Source organism: Benincasa hispida, chromosome 12, assembly GCF_027475165.1.
Source record: "Benincasa hispida cultivar pf3 chromosome 12, pf3_genome.v1.1, whole genome shotgun sequence".
Classification (NCBI taxonomy): Eukaryota; Viridiplantae; Streptophyta; class Magnoliopsida; order Cucurbitales; family Cucurbitaceae; genus Benincasa; species Benincasa hispida.
In genome coordinates, this window is record NC_143489.1 from 62561049 (window position 1) to 62583040 (window position 21992).

The following is a 21992-nucleotide window of genomic DNA, read 5'->3' on the forward strand; positions in this document are numbered from 1 at the left end:
TCTCTCTCATAACCTATGTTTTAACATGAATCTCATTCATATTCATTTTAATTTGTAGTTTTAATATGAATCAAATTCATATTAATTATCATTTGAATCTCATTCAAACATATTAATAGTCTTATATTATATAGTTTAATTTTGAATTTCATTCAATATATCTAAATACATTATATTAGTTGTATCATACACAATTAACATAAACTCCCTTAGTCAATTTGCACATTTCAAATTCTTTCAAAACTATTGATTTACTCGTTATGAGCTAGCATGGGATCTAATGGACCTATAAATTATAAGCTTCAATGATCCGAAATTAACTAATTGAACTATTTGATTAAATTAATCAACATTCATTAACTATGAGATACTCCACTAAAGACTCATAGCTGCACTCTTATTTACTGTAGAACATATTGTGTCCATGGATATAACAATTACAAGTAAGTCGATCTTTTATGAGTTGTTCGTAATTACAGTTGGGTCAAATTACCTGTAATGACCTGACTCCCTAGAACTTGTGCTAGGTCGTTACTATGTACATGTATTCACTTCAAAACGACACTTTTTATGAATTGGTAAAAACCAGCATAAATACTAAAGAATTAATAACTTTTATTAAAAGTAAATAATGTAAATTCATTGAACAATGTACCTTTATTTAAATAAAAGAAACAAGTAAAGCATCACTAGAAAATTTCATCTAAAACAACCAACAGTGCAAAAACTGAAAATTCTCTAAATTCAACGTTAAACTTGATTTTAAAACATGAAAACATAGGAAAATACATGAGCAAAAGCATCTGACTAGTCCCAATGGCATAGTCACGGTTTCCTCCTGTCATTCACTGTCATGTCCTTACCCTTGAAAAGCATAACATAATAAAGAATGAGTATAAAATACTTAGTAAGTAACTCTACTATCAAGGTTAGACTTGAAGAAAATCATATTCTCGTAGAAGTGTGATCGTCGTGCAATTTGAAAATTGATTTTATAAAACATAAAAGTAGTGAGCAAATTTACACAAAAATAGGATAAACATTAAATAAACCTAAGCATATTCCTATTGAAGAAAAAGAGAAGAAAGTGAAGAAGAAAACTCACCCTTGAAGATTCCTCTTTCTTCACGATTTCCTCTCCTTTGCACACGAACAAATTCGAATCTCTCAGTGAACACAGACATCAAGAGCTTCTCCGTTACACACTAGAATTCCAAGGAGCTAGATGTGTGGGCTCTAACACCTTGGAAGATGGAATGAAGGTAGAGGAATTGTTCTTGAGAGAATATGAGAGTGGAGACTAGGGCAATTTTTCACAAAAATCCCTTACCATAAAAGGGTTATAATGGCATACTTGGAGAGGATAATCCCCTCTCCAAGTCTTCACACTTTTCATCATTTATTAATTGATTAATTAATCGATTAACATATAAATTAAATAACCATATATTCAATCATATTTAATATAAGTTAATTAATTAATATAAATATCATATATTCATACTAACCTCCATTCTCCATCATTTGTTAATTAATTAACCATTAGTTAGTCAATTAACATATAATTTAAATAACTATATAATAAATTATATTTAATATAGGGTTAATTAATTAACATATAAATATAACATATTTATATGCATACATCTCTTTATGAATCCAATTCAAATAAATTTAATATTTGAATCTCATTAAAATACACATCTTTGATATTGTAATTCTACATTAACCCAATTCATATGAATTTAATATTCGAATTTCATTAAAATATATCTCTCATATATTGTAATTCTATATGAATCAAATTTATATGAATTTAATATTCAAATCTCATTCAAATATCTATCTCTTATTTAATTTAGATTATGGATCATATCTATAATTAACTATATTCTATAATGTATTAGAATATAGTACATATTAATCATATTAATATAAAATTCCTTTAAGTAATTTGAACAATTCAAATCATTCCTCATTACTATCTTAACAAGCTAACAGAGAAACCTTATAGACCTGTAGATAAGAAGCTCCAATGATAATCATTAACTATCAGTCACTCCACTAAAGACCGATAGTTGTACTTTTCACACTACAGATATTTTTGTATCCATGGATATAACCAATCAATAGTGAGTTGACCTTCACAAATTGTTCATAACTACAACCTGGTCAAATTACCGTTTTACCCCTGTAGTTACATATAACTCCTTAAGTGCCACTTATTCATATCATGAATAAACAGTTTATAGTCCAACTATAAACACCTCTCGGATGAGTGAGAGGTTGAGGCCTTATTGTTCAAGACCCAAAATCAGTTTTTAAGTGAGCAATTTATCTACTTTTTTTAAGGTCGGGAAGGAGTAAATTCCTTCTTGTGTAGTTGTGTTCCTAGCTCCCTAATCAGACGAATCCCCAAAATGGTAGGCATATTGAATCAATGAAACTGGCTACTCTTACCCATACAAATTAAAGGACCGCCCCCATAGGCAGAAGCTTACAACTCACTCAGGATTCATGTCAAGTCTGTTGGGGTATACCCGAAATCTCGTAGGGCCCTTTAGTTTGTAAACACCTGTATGAACAAACATTTGTGATGAAATAATATGAGATATTTTATTCACTACAATATATGAAATATGAGATATTTTAGTTGCATTAACCACAAACCAATAAACTAAGATCCTTGGTTATCATTATAACTTAAGCATATATGTGGTGACATAAAAATGGATCGTGCTTTAAGTGATAACCTAAATGGTCTGTAGTATATGGATAAAAGAGGGAAACCTTATCCTGGTGACGCTACGAGTGTGATCTGTTTTGTAGATTTTACAAGTGTTGTAAAGTACTACAAATGGTATGATCCTGACCATTCGTGTATTAGACATGCGAGCGAGAATGCTCTATACAAAGGAGTTTGTATAAGACTGGACCACGAAATGTTTAGTCTCATTATATAACGTCATTCATAACAAAGACTTTCATTTCACTAGGATGACCATAGATAATATGACCTTAATCTTGAATGAGTTGGGAACTCCTGCCTATGTCGACGGTCATTAGATTTACATAGGTGCAAGCGGCCAGATTGCTGACTCAAACCTACCACTTTTGGGATTCGTCTGATTGGGGAGCTAGGAACTTAGCTACACAAGACAGAATTCACTTCTTCCCCGAAGCAGATGTAAGTAGATAAATTTCTCTCTTAAAGGCTGATTCTGGGGCTTGAACAATGTGGCGCCACATATTTTCATGACCTGAGAAGAGTTCACTCATAATGGGACTATGATATATTGTTCATTAGAGAAATCAGTGGTACATAAAGAGTTAGATGTAACTATAGAGGCAAAATGATAAATTGGCCAGCCGTACTTACAAGCGATTTGTGAAGGGTCATCGTACTGTTGCTTGGTTATATCCAATGGACACAGAAATATATCTGTAGTGCAAAGAGTGCAGCTATAAGTCTTTAGTGGAATGCCCGACAATTAACGAATGGTGGATATCGTGATTAAAGAGTTTAGTCAGTTATTCACATACCGTTGAAGCTTCAAGCTACAGGTTCATAAGGTCCCTTTGGTAGCTTAATGGATTCATGTTGAGAATCAGTTTTTGGATTAATTTGAAGTGTTCAAATTAACAAGAGGGAATTTGATTATATATGATATAATTAAATTAATTAAATTATATGTGATATAATTGACTTGATGTATTAGATACATTAATTGGAGAAATTAATATAAATATGATTTATATTAAATGCCATAAAGGAGAAAAAAAACTATGGTTTAAATATTACATATCATATGATATTAAAACTATAGGTTATAAATATAATATGATAAATTAGTTATTATATTTATTTATAATAAAAAATTATAAGATAATTGTTGGTGATTAATGGTTCTCCTTTAATTAGTCTTGATAACTGATGGATAAAAATGAAAAAGGTTCTCTTTTTTTCATTATTACGCATTGCAATCGTGTAAAGAAAGTAGCTATACGATAGCTTTTGAAAGAGTGAACGATCAAGCGTTGAGTTTGCTATACGATAGCTCCTCGCTACTCAACGATCAAATATCTAAGTCTATACAAATAGACTATCTCATTTTCCCACTTACTCGATCATTTAAACGATCATTCAGTTCCTCATTCGCTCAACCAAATCCACACAGAGCCCACACCTCCTGGATTCTCATACTGAGAATACCAAGGTAGCCTCTTGATAGTGTTGAGTTTGCTGTTCAAGGATCGAGTATCGAGTGTTACTCGATTGTGTCTGAGGATCTAACAGTTCATGTTATTCACTAGTTGTTCGTTGCGTTCGTGCACTTGATCGAGTTTGCTTGAATGTTGGTCTGGTGTTGAACGAGGGAATACTCGAAGAATAGTTCTTCAAAGGTATGTCACTTGATTCCCTTTGTATTTAAACTTGAATGCATGTTGTAATTTACTAAATGATGCATAACTGTTGTTGTTTGATTGTAAATGTGTTGTTCTTTCACAATAGGTTTGGAACGATCTGCTTTCGCTCAACGGTTCTCTTGTTTAAGAGTTTCTTCAAAGTCACCTATGGTCATATATAATTAATTTAATTAATTATATCACATATAATTAATTTCCTCGATTATTTGAGCAATTCAAATTAATCTAAAATTAATTCTCAATAATCCCTATTGAAATACATAGGAGACCTTATAGACCTATAGATTGAAGCTCTAATGGTACTTGAATAATTAATTAAACTTCTTTAATTAAATTATTCAACATCCATTAACTATCGGTCACTCAACTAAAGACCGACAATTTCACTCTTCGCGCTATAGATATATTTCTATATCCATTGAATATAACCAATCAACGGTGCGTGACCCTTCGCAAATTGCTTGTAAGTACAGCTGGGCTTAAATTCCTGTTTTGCCCCTGTAGTTACATCTAACTTCTTAAGTACCACTGATCCTTCTAATGAATAATAAGTCATAGTCTAATTATGACCAAATCACTCTTGGGCCAAGAGAGGGTGTGACCACATTATTCAAGCCCCGGAATCAATCTTTAAGAGAGCAATTTATCTACTTACCCCGACGTTGGGGAATGAGTGAATTCCTTCTTGTGTAGCAGTGTTCCTAGCTCCCCAATCAGACGAATCCCCGAAATGGTAGTCTTATTGAGTCGACGATCTGGCTATCTCTCCCATACAAATCAAAGGACCACCTTCATAGGCAAGAGTTCACAACTCACTCAGGATTCAAGTCATGTTACCTATGGTCATCCAAGTAAAATGTAAGTCTATTATGAACGACATTATATAATGAGACTAAACATTTCGTGGTCTGGTCTTATACAAACTTCTTTTTATAGAATACCCTCGCTCACATGTCTCCACACGAATGATCAAGATCAAATCATTTGTAACACTTTACAACAATTGTAACATCTACAAAGCAACCCATACTCGTAGTGTCACCGGGATAACCAGGATAAGGTATCCAGTCTTATCCATCTACTATATACCATTTAAGTTACCATTAAAACATGATCCACCTATATATCTCTACATACATGTTTAAATTGTATAAAATAACCCAAGATCTTTGTTTAATAGATTGAGTATATGCTCATAAAATAAAAGAGATTTTAATAATAACAATTTGTTAAACTACGAGAATACGAGATTTAGACACCAAACCCAACATTTACAACAACTGTAACAACTACAAAGCATGTCATATTTGTAGTGTAACCAGGATAAGGTACCTAACCTTATCCAACTACTACAGACCGTTTAGGTTATCACTTAAACATGATCCACCTGTATGTCTCGACATACATGTTAAAGTTACAGAATATAACCTTAGATCTTAGTTTATAAGTTATATAGGTTAATGCAACTAAATGTCAAATAAAATACTCTTATTTTATTAGATAAATAAAAAATTTGTACAATACAATTACAAACTACAAAAATACGAAATTTAGGGCATCAACCCCAACACCTAGGACTTGTACTAGGTTAGTACTATGTTCATGCATTCACCTCAAAATGACACTTTTCATGAATTGGTACAAAACCTGAATAAATGGTAAAGAATTAATAACTTTTATTAAAAATAAATAATTGAAATTTATTGAATATGGTATCCTTATTTAAATAAAAAAAAAAACAAGTAAAGCATCACTAGAAAATTTTATCTAAAACAACCAACAGTACAAAAACTGAAAGTTCTCTAAATTCAATGTCAAACGCAGTTTTAAAACATGAAAACATAGAAAAAGACATGATTGGAAGCATCTGACTAGTCTCAGTGGCATGGTCACAGTTTCCTCCTGTCGCTAAACGATCAAGAAGAGGCGTTAAACGATCGTGTAGATTGTCCGACACTAGACGATGGCGTTGCACGATAGTGTTAGACACTAAGCGATCGTGTAGCATTGTCCGACACTAGACAATGAAAATATATGATAGATCAAAGGCACTACACAATGGAGCTACACAATCAAGCAAACACTAGACGATCAGCCAGTTACTAGATGATAGTCGTCAATGCTACACGATGAGCCTCAGCAAGATTTCGAGCATGGAGCGAGAGCAGCTGATTCAACCGGTTCTTTTGAGGTCCGGTCCGGTTCAGATGGTTCGGGTCCGGTTCAAGTTGTTTGGGTATGGTTTGGAGCGGTTCGAGCGGTTCAGAAGCTGTTTTGTAATAATTAGGATTTTGTTTGCTTGTTTATGCCAAAACTAAAACCATATTAGTTTGTGTTTAATTATTTATACATTTGATGTATGTTATAATTAAATAAATCTTGCATGTACATACAGTATGCCATGTAGATTTAAAATCCTACCGTAGAAAGCATGTTACATGCATTGAAAGTATGTTATAATATATAGTACGTATGTTAGGGTTTCTTGTATTTAATATAATAGTTATATTAAATATTGAATGCCTTTGATGTATGTTGTGGATGTTTAACATATCTAAAATTTTGTAAGTTGCTATAAAATTGGGTTAGACGTGTAAAATCCATAACAAAGAACAGTTGCATGCTCACATAGGTTAACCACTTATTTTAATAGTTAAAATAGGTCGTTAAACTTGTAAAACTCGGGTTACAAACTCAACCAGTAAATAATCCTGTCAAAGGTTGAGGGTACTTAAGTTGACGGTCTACGGAACATCTTCTACCTGGGGATTATGGCCAAATTATTGAGCGTTGGTAACCAGTTTTATGAGCATACGTGAGGTAATAAAACGGTTTATCACCTAGACATCATAGGTTTAAATCCATTTAGAAGTGTTATACTTGGATAAACAACTTAGACTTGGGGTCGTTTTTATTAGTCGAAAAGAACCTAAGTATAAATTTAACCTTTTACTTAATATATTGCACACTATCATGCAAAGAAGATGGTTGCATGAGATGCAACTCATGCTTGGGGTAATTGAAGCCTAAAGATGGTGGATTAGGGGTGAGCAACGTGAAGATGATAATGGAAAAACCAAAATTCCATTATTTGTGTTTTTCCATCTTTTTTTAACTTTTTCAAATTGATTTTAAAAAAAATTGTTTTCAAAAATGAAAATATTATTAATTTTATAAAATTAATTTCATAAATTAATTTTTCTAATAAAAATAATAAATAATCATTTAAACAATTTAAATAATTCTAATTAATTTTATATCAAATATTAAATTAATTTTATGTAAATCCACCTTCATATATTTAAATCATATTTAAATATTGATTCTCTAATTTCGTTTAATTCTTAAAATTAAACGTGTAATTATATATCATATAATTACTAATTACTTTAATTCTAATTTGAACGTTTCAAAGTAACTTATCACGCTACTCTAAGCTAATCCATTCACGAGCTAGTAGGGGGACCTCGCGGACCTACAAATCATGGGCTCCAACAATCCGAGATTAATTGGCTAAACTTATTAGACCGAATTAACCCTCATTCGTTAACTAATGGGTCAATCCACTAAAGCCCATAATTGAACTCCCCTCATGTAGATATATTATGTCCACTCGATATAACCATGATTAGTAAGTTAACTCTTCACAAGTTGTTTGTAATAACGGCAGGGTCAAATCTCTGTTTTACCCCCGAGATTACCTATTTTTGGACTGTATCAGCAAGCAGCGGAAGTAACAAGATCAATAAATACTCTAATTTATTAATTTTGGCAGAAACTAAAGCATGCACTTGCATAAAACAAATGGGTTTCAAGTCATACCTTTGTAGAACTCTTGAAATCTCGATTTCCAGCTGCAAATTTCTTCAAATCTCATTGTAGACCACCTCGTGATCTTCCCTACTATTCTCGATGCTCTAGATTGAGTTGTGGGACGCAAAATAAGCTTGAATTAAAGGAACTTGGAGAAATACTCACAGCAGCAACCCACTTGAAGAACACCTTCTTCACACTAATTTTTCAACAAAAATTCTACAGATTGTATGCCTCAATTTCACTCTAATCTACTCAATATATTGTAGACTATCATGCAAAGAAAATGGTTGCATGAGATGAAGCTCATGCTTGGAGTAATTGAAGCCTAAAAATGGTGGGTTATGGATGAGCAACTTGAACATAATGGAAAAACTGAAATTCCATTATTTATGTTTTTCCATCTTTTTTTCAACTTTTTCAAATTGATTAAAAAAACCAATTTGTTTTCAAAATTGAAAATATTATTAATTTTACAAAATTAATTTCATAAATTAATTTTTCTAATGAAATTAATTTTAAATAACTCTAATTAATTTAATATCAAATATTAAATTAATTTTACACAAATCCACTTTCATATATTTAAATCATATTTAAATATTAATTCTCCAATTCCGTTTAATTTTTAAAATTAAACATGTAATTATATCTCATATAATTACTAATTACTTTAATTCTAATTTGAACGTTTCAAAGTAACTTATCACGCTATTCTAAAGCTAATCCATTTACGAGCTAGTAGAGGGACCTTGCGAACCTACAGATCATGGACTCTAATGATCCGAGATTAATTGGCTAACTCACTAGACCGAATTAACCCCCATTCGTTAACTAATGGGTCACTCCACTAAAGCCCATAGTTGAACTCCCCTCACTATAGATATATTATGTCCACTCGATATAACCATGATTTGTAAGTTAACCCTTCACAGGTTGTTCGTAATAACAGTTGGGTCAAAACTTTGTTTTACCCTCAAGATTACCTTTTGTTCCTTAAGTCCCACTAATCCTCTAATGAACAATTGATTTTTGATCCAATAAATAAACCGATTCCATCTTAGGCCAAAGAGAGGGTGAGGCTCCTTGTTCAAGATCAAGAATCAGCAATTAAGGGAACAACTGAAGGAAATCGGAATCTGGATTTCCGTGAGCAGCGGAATAAGACTATTCCAAATTATAATCATGAATCAACAAATCATTTATAGTCGACTTCAAAACAAGCGGTTATACAATTTACAGAGAAATTACAGCATGAAACAACAAATGTACAGAGGGAGAAACTATACTAACAACGACAGAAGTGTCTCTATGCTCCGATGCGCACTCTGATCGAACAACAACAACCACGAGCGCTCGATCTACACGAACACAATACCGCACGAACACTTCGCATTCGTTCTCAACGATCTCCTCGGTCACAAACACCTCCACAACAGCGAACGGCCTCTGTAGCACCACGCACGGCCTCCGGAAAACCTCGACGGTGTCGAGTTGAGCCTGACACCACCAACAAGGCGACCTTGGAATTCTCGGTGTGAGAATCTAGACGATGGGCTCTGTTCGGATGTGGTGTGAGGCAGACGAACGGAGGAAACAACGATCGCGTATACGACTAGGCAAGTGAGAGAACTCGGAGACCTATCGTATAGGTCGATGCCCAATCGTTTAGATAAAACTATGCGATCGTTTAGAAAAAGCTATGCGATCGTTTACCTCTATAGTTTAACTCGGTCAATTCTACACAATCGTTTACCTTAGGCCAGCGATCGTCTAGCAAAGCTATGCGATCATTTAGTAAACACTGCACGATCGTTTAGCTAGTACCTGCACGATCGTTTAGCTCGTCCAGCCGCCGTTTAGTAAATCTGTATTTACTTGACGAATTCCGTGAGTTTCTTTTTGTCAGAGAGAAAACTCAAATTCTTTTCAAACTTTTGTGAAAAACTTCTTTCAAAATAGGAAACCGATTTCCTTTTAAACTCATGGTTACCATGATCCAATAACCACCCACTACTTTGGTTATTTAAAAGAAAAAGTATTAATTATCCAATAATTAATATTATTATAAGTATAAATGATAACCAACTTATCATACTATATTTATAACCTATAGTTTTAATATTTCATCTCATGAAACATATAAACCATAGTTATTTATCTATTCCATTGTACTTAATGTAAATCTCATTTACATCAATCCTCCACTAGATATATCTTATACATCATACCGATTATATCACATATAATCAAAATACCTCTTATCAATTTGAACATTTCAAATCAACATCAAGAACTGATCCTCAATAGAATTCAAGTTACCAAGGGGACCTCATGGACCTGTAGATTCGAAGCTCCAACGGTACGTGAATAACTAACTAAACTCTTTAATCACGGGATCCACCATCCATTAACATTCAGGCACTCCACTAAAGACCGACAGCTGAACTCTCTTCACTACAGATATATTATGTATCCATCTTAACCAATGAGCAGTGCGACAACCCTTCACAGATCGCCCGTAAGTACAGCTGGGCGAATAACCGTTATGCCCCTGTAGTTACATCTGTCTCCTTAAGTACCACTGACACCTATAATGAACATAAATCATAGTCCTACTATGACTGAGTCTTCTCTTTAAAAGAGAAGTTGTGGCCACTATGTTCAAGCCCCAGTAATCTCTCTACTTATCCCTGCTTCGGGAAATGAGTGAATTCCATATTGTGGATTGAGTTCTCAGCTCCCAAATCAGATAAGTCCCTAAAAAGGTAGGCATGTTGAGTTAGCAATCTGGCCATTCTCACCCATACTAATCAAAGGACTGCCCTCAAAGGAAGGAGTTCACAAAACACTAAGGATTGAGGTCGTGTTACCTATGGTCGTTTAGGTAAGATGCAAGTCTCTAGTATCAATGGCGTTATATAGAGAGTCTAGTCATCTCGTGGTTCAGGTTTTATACAAACCCTTTGTATAGGACACCCCTGCTCCACGTCTCCACACGAAAGGTCAGGATCTACCATCTGTAGTAGTTTACAACACTTGTAAACTTCTACAAAGCGGGCCGTATCCGTAGTGTCACCAGGATTAGGTATCCCACCTTAATCCTTATACCACAGACCAATTTAGGTTATCACTTAAGGCATGATCCACTTGTATATCACATATACATGCTTAAGTTCACATAAGATAACCAAGGAGCTTTGTTTATTGGATATAAGTAAATGCCAGAATTAAATAACACTTATTTTATTCATTGAACAATGTGTATCTTTACAAAACAACGAGACTCCAGGAGAATTAGGACATCAATCCCAACAATCTCCCACTAGTCCTAATGACTCAGGAGACTAATGTACAATACAATATAAAAATGTACAATATATAATAAACTAGGGCATACCCCGGTATCATCTTCCACTTACCCTGGACAAGATGTCGCATGTCCCGCAGACCTAGACTCTCCAAATGACCCTCGAACACTTTAGCCGTGAGGGCCTTTGTAAAAGGATCAATAATGTTATGCTCCACCTTACCATGATGCATAATCTCCCTGATCACCTTACCACGATGCATAATCTCCCTGATCAGATGATATTTCCATTCTATGTGCTTACCTCGACGATGACTCCGAGGCTCCTTCGAATTTTCCACAGCCTCGCTGTTATCACAATAAAGAGTGATAGGCAAATCCATATTTGGAATAACTTCCAAATCTGTAAAGAACTTCCTCAGCCAAACAGTCTCTTTAGTTGCTTCAAAAGCCGCTACATATTCGGTTTCCATTGTGGAGTCTGCGATGCATCCTTGCTTGATGCTTGGCCAAACTATAGCCCCTCCATTTAGATTAAACACTGACCTCGATGTCTATTTACGAGAATCTCGATCGGTTTGAAAGTCAGAGTTCGTGTATCCTGTAAGGATCAGATCCTTATCTCCATACACAAGCATGTAGTCCCTCGTTCTCTAAAGATACTTGAGGATCTTGTTGACCGTCATCCAGTGATCTAATCCTGGATTGGACTGATACCGACTGACAATCCCTACTGCATAGCAAATATCGGGTTTGGTACACAACATTGCATATATCAAGCTTCCTACAGCAAAAGCATAGGGAATCTGTCTCATCTTCTCAACCTTTTGAGGTGTGTTAGGACATTGATTCTTAGACAAAACGATTCCATGCCTGAAAGGTAACAAACTCCTCTTGGAATCTTGCATCATATACTTGATCAACATTTGATCAATGTACGATACCTGAAACAGGGCTAACTATTTATTTTTGCGATCCCGAATGATCTAGATCCCAAGAACACCTAAATCTTTCATTTGGAACTGGGCAGCTAGCCAACTCTTAATGTCAGTCAGATATCCTACATCATTCCCAATGAGTAGGATATCATCCACATATAGTACTGGGAAAGCTACTTAGTTATTGATGATCTTCTTGTAAACACAAGAATCATCAACATTCTGGTCAAAGCCAAACGACTTAACAGCAGTGTCAAATCTGATGTTCCAAGATCGAGATGCTTGTTTCAACCTATAAATGAACTTATTAAGCTTGAAAACTCTTTGCTCTTGATCTGGAACTACGAACCCCTCTGATTGAGTCATATAGATGGTCTCCTCAAGATTACCATTCAGAAAGGCAGTCTTGACGTCTATTTGTTATATTTCATAATCATAAAATGTGGCTATGGACAGGAGAATCCTTATAGACTTCAGCATGACAACAGGTGAGAAAGTTTCCTCATAGTCAACTCCTTCAACCTAGGTATAACCCTTTGCCACGAGTCTACCCTTAAAGGTTTGCACCTATCCATCTATACCTCTCTTTCGCTTATAGAACCACTTACACCCAATAGGTCTTACCTCATCATGTAAATCAACAAGCTCCCAGATGTTGTTGAAGTATATAGACTCCATTTCCTAGTTCATGGCCTTGACCCATTCATCTTTGTCAACATCCTCCATTGATTTCTTAAAAGACAATGGATCCTCGACCCCATCATTCGTAATGACGTTTTGAGCTTCAGTCAAACCCATGTAACGATCTGGTGGGTTTAAAAGCCTCCCACTACGTCAAGGCAATCTCAACTCTTGTTGATCTGTCGACTAGTTCAACAACTCTTGTTGAACCCTCAGCAGTCTCAGTATCACTTGAGATCTCACATAAAACAAGCTTACTTCGTGGCTTATGATCCCTCATGTGATCTTCTTCTAAGAAGATAGCATTAATGAAAACAAACATTTTGTTCTCACTTGGATCATAGAAGTATCCTCCTCTCGTTTCCTTAGGATAGCCTAAAAAGAGGCAAACCTTCGAACGCAGTTCCAAGTTCTTTGGGTTTATCACCAACACATGTGTCGGCCAGCCCCAAATTCTGAAGTGGCGTAAACTACCTTTATGGCCTCTCCATAACTCAATTGGTGTTTCAGAAACACTTTTTGTGGGAACGTTGTTCAGGATATAACATGCAGTCTGCACCACATAACCCCAAAATGAGTCTGGAAGATGAACATAACTCATCATAGACCGAACCATGTCCAACAAGGTTCTGTTTCTCCTTTTCGATACACCATTCTGCTGAGGTGTACCTGGGGCCAAGAGTTAGGATGCAATCCCATGTTCTATCATATAGTTCTGGAATTGAAGATCCATATACTCTCCACCACGATCAGATCGTAGTGTTTTTATCTTCTTACTTCACAAGTTTTCAACTTCGGTCTTATACTCCTTGAACTTATCAAGAGCTTCAGACTTACATTGCATTAGGAAGAGATACCCAAACCTTGAATAATCATCTATGAAAGAGATGAAATATCCATACCCAGCTCGAGCTCTAACATTCATCGGACCACAGAGGTCTAAATGTACATACTCCAAGGCTTCCTGGACTCTGTAACCTTTTCCAGTAAAAGGTCGTTTGGTCATCTTGCCTTCGAGGCATGATTCACATATCGGCAAGGAGTTTTCTTCTAAACTCTTTAGAAGTCCACTCTTCACCAACTTCTCAATCCTATTGAGGTTGATGTGACCTAACCTTAGATGCCAAAGATGGACGTTTTCCTTTGGAGAAACCTTTAGACTTTTAGCTGTTGTTGTTGTACTGAACATTTCAATGTTAAACAAAGCTTTTATGAATAAAGGCCTTAGTATATATAAGTTATTTTTCCATTGAACCGGAACCAATGTCCATTCCATTCTTGAAAATAAAAATTTTATTCTCATAAAAGGAGACAATATAGTCTGGTTCAATGAGATAAGAAACCGAGATTAAGTTCCTCTTAATATAAGGAACTACAAAAACATTATCCAGTAACAGATAACATTTTTTGTCAACAAATAACTTCAGTCTGCCTACAGCAACAGCTAAAAATGCCTCACCATTACCGACTCGAAGAGTCATCTCTCCATGTGGCAACGTTTGCCAAGAACTAAATCCTTGGTAAGAGGAACTGACATGGTTGGTAGCACCTGAATCTAGGATCCAGGAAAAGTCATCATTCTCTACCATAAATGTCTCCAAGACCAATAAATCATATTTACTGTCTTGTCTCCTCTTTTGGAGAGTATTGCCTCTTTTGGAGAGTAGTGGGATAGAGGTCGTTTGCCACGAAATTCATTTCACACGATTCTTTCCACTGTAATAAATCGATCATTTTTAAAAGCTTTAAACAAAAATACTCACGAGTTTCTAAAAAGAAAAACACATTGACCTACGTTAGGTTTTAAGGAAATACCCGTTGTAAAACAAAACAACATCCAATAAGGTTTTAGCAAAACGAACATGAACCCTGTGTGACATCTAGTTTTGAAATGACGCTTCAAAGGCTTTGGTGTGAGGCAGACGAATGGAGGAAACAACGATCGCGTACACGACTGGACAAGTGGGAGAAGTCAGAGACCTATCGTATAGGTCGATGCCCAATCGTTTAAGTAAAACTATGCAATCGTTTAGCTCTATTGTTTAACTCGGTCGATTCTACACGATCATTTACCTTGGGCCAGCGATCATCTTATGGTGATCCTTTTGTCAACGGGTGCTCCTATTACACTCGTAGTCTCTGAAGGATGAGAACCCACTATGTAGCATCTACATCGAGAATTCCAGTATTATATACGTTATTAGTCCGATCCTTTGTAGGAACTACCCGTAATAACGAACTTGCAAAATGAATTTGTTTATCATAAAGAGATTCGTTGTTCCTGACCCTGCTTCATTTTAATTGTTTGTTATTTGAACAAGTCAAAGTTATGTCTTGGTCCGACGAGTGGGTCTCGTCTTTCTCTTCTGCATGTCCATGAAGTTTTGAAAAATCCAAACATCTCAGATCTCGATAGAGAGGCAGGAATTTCTCGAACGAACCGCACTCCTTCGTATACATCAGGAGTCCATTGATGAGATGGGGCTGGGGAAAGCTTGAACCCAATTCCTATAGTGATGAATAATTGTGCAATTGAAATTCCTGGGGAGTGAGACATTTGTGTATTGAGAGGACCATTTACTATTTCGTCGAAGCTCGATCTCTCCCACGAATGAACCATATAGCCAAGAGAAAGCATTCACCAGAATAGAAGAACTTGCCCCACCCATGAGTAAATATTTCGTAGTAGCCTCATTAGACCGTACATCTTTCTTGGTATATCCAGATAATAGGTAAAAGCATTAACTGAAACATTCTGGAGCTAGAAAGCTCATTATTAACTAATTTTCACAGCATAAAAACATTCCTCCGTTAGTCGCTATTAATACGAATAATAGAAACTCTGTTATAGCCATTTCTGTACATTCAATGTACTCTACGTCTCGAGGAATACATAGAGTTGAACAGAGTCAAATAAGAAATTGAAAGATTTCGTTGTAGTTTCAGAAATTTGGAAATTTCTCAGTCGAAAAGATGAGTTATTCTCTCCATCGGAACAGGCCGTTATGCTCATTACTAACTTGTTGAAGAGATGAAATATAACAAAGGTATATCTTTTTTATCAGAGGTTGAATCGATCATCAGAAGAAGAATTTGGCAAAAATTGGGATACATTTTGGGAAAATCAAACTTCCATCGAAGAGAAGCAAATGAAAGGCTTTCATCAAAATTCTCGTAGAATCGAGAATGAAGTTTTCATTCTGTACATGCCATATCATTAATTAGTAACTGCATCCAATCTCCAAAAAAATCCCAATTGTTTCGAACTTTCTCTTTTTGGAATGGAATATTTACGAAATCCCCATGAATAGGATCAAACCTTATTCCATGGTCTTTATGAGATTCCTCTTTCTTATTCTTAAGCAAGTACCAAAGAGCGCTTAGTTGATCCATGATTTATGTTTTGTCTTTCGTTTCCTTTTCATTTGTTTCGAGAAATATATCGATCAATTTCTTTTTCAATTGATTCTTTTCCGATTGAGATGTATGGATCCATGGGCCTATGTGTCGAGAGGGATCCTGTTCATGGATTAACGAAAATATGCAAAAGCTCTATTTGCCTCTGCCATTCTATGAGTCCCTCCCTTTTACGTATGGCATCGCCACTCCCTTTGGCAGCATCCACTAATTCAGAAAAGAATTTAAAAGCCATATTTCGACCCGGACGTTTTCGGGATGCCCCTAATAACCAACGAATGGCACGTGCTTTTCCTTGTGTGGATCCTATTGAAATGGGAACTTGATGAGTTGATCCGCCTACATGTCTTGCCTTTACTGCTATATCGGGAGTTACTCCACGTATTGCTTGAAGTAAAACATCTCGTGGATTTGTTTCTGTCTTTTGTTGAATCTTTTTAATGGTGATAAGCCAATGATTTTTTCCGTGTTTCAGAATACAATTAACCAACATGTTAACTAATCGATTACGAGAAATTGGATCGGATTTTTCCATTTTTTCTTCTACAGTACCTCGACGTGACATGAGCGTGAAAGGGGTTCAAGAATCCGTTTTCTTTTTATTTGAGAAGGGCTAAAATAATTTATTTTGGCCTTTTGAACCGGGGTGGATCTTGAAAGATCTCCCTCCAAGCCGTACCATACGACTTTCATCGAATACGGCTTTCCACTGAATTCTATATCGAGATATGAGATCGAGTATGGAATTTTGTTTACTCACTTTAAATTGAGTATCCGTTTCGCTCCCTTTCCTGCTAGGATTGGAAATCCTATATTTTACATATCCATACGATTGAGTCCTTGGGTTTCCGAAATAGTGTAAAAAGAGGTGCTTCGAATCATTACTATTTGACTCGGACCTGTTCTAAAAAAGTCGAGGCATTTTGAATTGTTTGTTGACATGGACAAAGTCAAGGAAAACCTCTAAAATTCTTTCAATATTGGACCTTGGACATAGAATATTTCCGAATCGAATCTCTTTAGAAAGAAGATCTTTTGTTTGTTTTATGGTAGCCTGCTCCAGTTCCCATACGAGAAACTTTCGTTATTGGGTTAGCCATACACTGAACATGTTTCTAGCGATTCACATGGCATCATCAAATGATACAAGTCTTGGATAAGAATCAACAACGCACTAGAACGCCCTTGTTGACGATCCTTTACACCGGCAGCATCTAGGCTTCCTCGAACAATGTGATATCTCACACCGGGTAAATCCTTAACCCTTCCCCCTCTTACTAAGACTACAGAATGTTCTTGTAAATTATGGCGAATACCAAGTATATAAGCAGTGATTTCAAATCTAGAGGTTTCCCGTACTCGAAAATCTCTTCCCTCTTTCAGGGTTACCTACTTGAGTGCTTATAAATGGCTTTGGCACAAAGCTTCTCTCCCTATCAGTCGAGAAGCTCAAATTAGTAAACGAAAAAACAGAAAAGAAGATGCAAAAGCTTTCGCACTTACTCGTATACACTCTTTTTATCAGTATTTGGTACCTGTACTCTATGTCAGTCTTATTAGAAAATAATAGAGCTCAGTTGGACTAAGTGAGGCTGCCATATCTGAGACCATTAGCATGAGTTCCCCTCTAACCAAAGCTTCCGAACTTGCCAAGAAGTGGCCTATTCCTACAATACAGGTTTCTATCAACTAACTCAAGCGCTAAAGAGAGGTGGGGCAGGACATCGATAGACAATAGACCAAGGAGCGAAAGCCACTCAGCTACTTGCTAAATCGAAGAGAGCAGAAGGCACCTCGCCTAACATTATAGGAGAAGGGGCTGAAACCACTCAAATCTTCTTTGTGAAATTGAAGAAGAAATGGGCGGGCAGCTTAGACTCTTTCCCGAAGAGAGCTCCAACCAATAGATGAGATTCAAGACGCTAACATAACAGAGGCTGGAGACATATCTTTAAGAACCAAGAACGGGATATTCGCATTAGCGGAATGGAGGAGAGCAAAGAGATGAGCACTTTTCAAGCAACTTTCCTTAACGAAGTCATCTATGTGACCAATGCACGCTTCAAAGAAAAAGTAGGGAAGCTCGCAAGAGCTATAGCTAGTCTCCTGGTTCTATTAGAAGTGCGAGATCAAAAAGATATAGAATATATAAGTCCCCGCATTGTACTGTAGAAGTAAGCTCACCAGCAAGGAATAGTGAGGAATTCATTCCAACGGGAAAAAGAAAGGAAGGTTCTTTTAAGCCGCTGACAAACCGGCTAATCCAGTATACCCTACGTAGTAAGCGAACCCTGTAAGCAGACTTTTAGTTAGTAATCCCAACCCTAAAACCTCGTCCGAGAACTTGTATCTGTAAGCAATAAATAAAGCAAAGATAGAATAAGGATGGGATAGGAATCCCCTCTTTAACGTTCTAACCTCTAAGCCAGTAATGAGTCAGCCAATGGGATAGAAAATCTCATAAGTAAGGTAATAGAGTAAGCCAGTTCTATTTTTGAAAGTCCCACAGAAGAATCTAAATAAAGGGTCAGGGAATCCTAAATAAGCTCGAGTCAGCGTGCTAGTTATAGTGCTAGAGCAAGAGTCAGTGTGGGAGATCTCACAAGCCTATATTTCAATATGACTGCAACGAAGCACTGCAAAAGCTAAGGAGGCTTTTCTGGTAGCTAATTGAAGACCGAGACAATCTGAGCATCTGGCGAATCCAATCCGTACAACCGGTAGTTGACAAAGAAGTTCTTATTCAAAAGTCCCAGACTTGCCTACTTACTTCTGTCAATCAGTCAGACATGCCATGTTTAGGCTAATTGCCCTATAGATCAACAACTATGAATAGAATAGTGTCTGAGCTAATAATCGAATTGGCTTAAATAGTCATGATCTTGCCACTATGTCAGTTGGATTCGTGAAAACAGAACGTCTTCTTCTTTTACCAGTTACCCGCTTTTGTCAAAAAAGTCCTAAGACTGGTAATGCAGCATCTAGAGAGATAAGCGGAATAAGGGCCTAAAGACTGTTTGTTACCAATAGCAATAGTCAGTTTTAAAGAAAGAAGTTCCTTAACACAACTCACTCATATCATTCTGCCTTAGGTCAAGGCTCCATTTCTCTGGAAATGGAATTCACTTATTCTTGGGTAAACAATGTACGACTTCTAGCTTCAAAAAGTTCTATAACATCTCTTCACATATAAAGGATGATGATGAGGCCTGGAATTCTGTTCACTGCTTGAGTTGTGATTGAGAGAGTTCCTTATAAAATGAAGACCATAGGGCGAGTTTCACTTTCACATCATGATCGAAAAGGCAAGTAAGAAAAAAGATTACGTCTTATTCGTGGTGGAGTGCTTCAAAAATCCATGCATGGGGTTATGTTACGAATGAAGAGAGTGCTACTAGAATAGGAAACCCGGGGATGATGTAAACCATGTACGTTCGGATTACAATCGGTAAAGAGGTCAGAGATAGTTTGACTTCACTCTTTCTGATGGTCTTCCGTGGAGGATGTGGTTGGCCCATTTCGGTTGATAACTCTTTCTCGTACAGCTTTCTATGGAGAGCTTAGTTTCCCATCCCTTCGTGAAGAGATCAACAAGGGATGTCCACTTCTAATGATTGGTGTTCTGAGACGATTCCGGCAATTACCCCGCCCTAAGTAAGTAAGGCAATTTCTACATGCTTTTTTTCTCTCGTAGAAGACCTAATGTTAAGCTATGTGGGTAGCATGCACACCCAAGGGTGCCCCAAAGTTCCTTCGCCGAATTGTAGTACAGAATCATCTCCAAAAATCTCGGTTAGAGCAGGGCATATGCCAAACGTGAATACCACCAGAAGCCACTGGCAGAACACCTGGTAAAGAGACCCAATCTTGAGTGAAATAAATACCGCGGCTTCGGTCTTTTTCAATAAAATCATCACGTAGTAAATCAACAAAGCCTAAAGTGATGTCTCTTTCCCCTTCGATGTTTACCTACTACGGTACCAGTGTGAATATGGTTTCCACCAGACATACGTAACACTTTAGCTAGTACACGGAAGTGCATACCATGATTCTTCTTTCTATCAATAACGGCATGCATTGCACGGTGAATGTGAAGAAGTAGACCATTATCTTGGCAATAATGAGCCAAGCTAGTATTTGCAGTGAATCCACCTGTTAAGTAGTCATGCATTACGATAGGAACTCCCAATTCTCTGGCAAATACAGCCCTTTTCATCTTATCATTTTTTCGCATGTACCTGCAGTAGCATTCAAGTAATGTCCCTTGATTTCACCTGTTTCAGCCTATGATTTATAAAAGGCTTCCCCACAAAATAGGAAACGGTCTCTCCAACGCATAAATGGTTGGAATTCACGTTTTCATCATCTTTGGTAAAATCAAGTCCACCACGTAGACCTTCATAAACTGCTCTACCATAATTCTTTTTAGTTCCACGGCCTGGCCTGGTCAGTACCTAGCCGGGCTTTTTTTGTTCCAATGAATCGTAGATAAAATTATTTATTTGATTTGAAAACACAAAATGTTTTTGAAACAAATAAAATCGAAACAACAAGAATCATAAGAAGATTTATTATTTCGATTCCTATGATACAGAAGACCCAGTACGGTATTCCTTCGAATCCTGACTATGATGCTACCAATAATTGTGGTAATTCATATATGGCACATATGTCTTTCTTCCATCAATTAGTACTCGTTGAAGAAATAAAAATTCCCATATTTTTTTTATTGGATTTGGATCCATCGGGACTGACGGGGCTCGAACCCGCAGCTTCCGCCTTGACAGGGCGGTGCTCTGACCAATTGAACTACAATCCCAGGGAAATAAAGTGTACAATATAGAGTAATAGATTGATATGCGAAAAGCTGAGACATGTACTTTAGTGCGAGGAGCATGGATTAATAGTCATTTTTTCGTTATTGTCAAATTGATTGATAATCAATCTGTCAATGAATAAAAAAAGATTTTTTTTATTCTTTCATATCAAGTCAAGCATTTCTGTAGAAGGACAAATAGGTTATATCATTTTATGGTGGATACGCGAATTATTGGGCTGAGCTGGATTTGAATAATTCCGAAAACTTCCAGGGAAAAAGAGGCATTCACCTATTACAAAGATGGTGCGATTTGATTTTTTTTTTCAATTTTCTTTACCGCTCTCCGTCTTAGTAGAAAGACACAATATTCGGGATAGAAAGAAAACAATAATTGAAATAAATCTACGCTTCTCTTAGGTGCGATTTACTTGATGACATCCGTGAGTTTCTTTTCGCCGGAGAAAAAACTCAAATTTTTTTCAAACTTTTATGAAAAACTTCTTCTTTCAAAATAGGAAATCGGTTTCCTTTTAAACTCACGATTACCATGATCCAATAATCACCAACTACTTTGGTTATTTAAAAG

At 36.2% G+C, this 21992-nt stretch overlaps 1 non-coding gene across 1 annotated transcript; it reads right to left on the reverse strand.

Annotated features, from left to right (window-relative positions):
* Positions 1-21332: 21332 nt before the first annotated feature.
* Positions 21333-21406, reverse strand: TRNAD-GUC (transfer RNA aspartic acid (anticodon GUC)). The gene has a single exon. It is a non-coding gene; the product is annotated as a tRNA-Asp (tRNA).
* Positions 21407-21992: the final 586 nt, after the last annotated feature.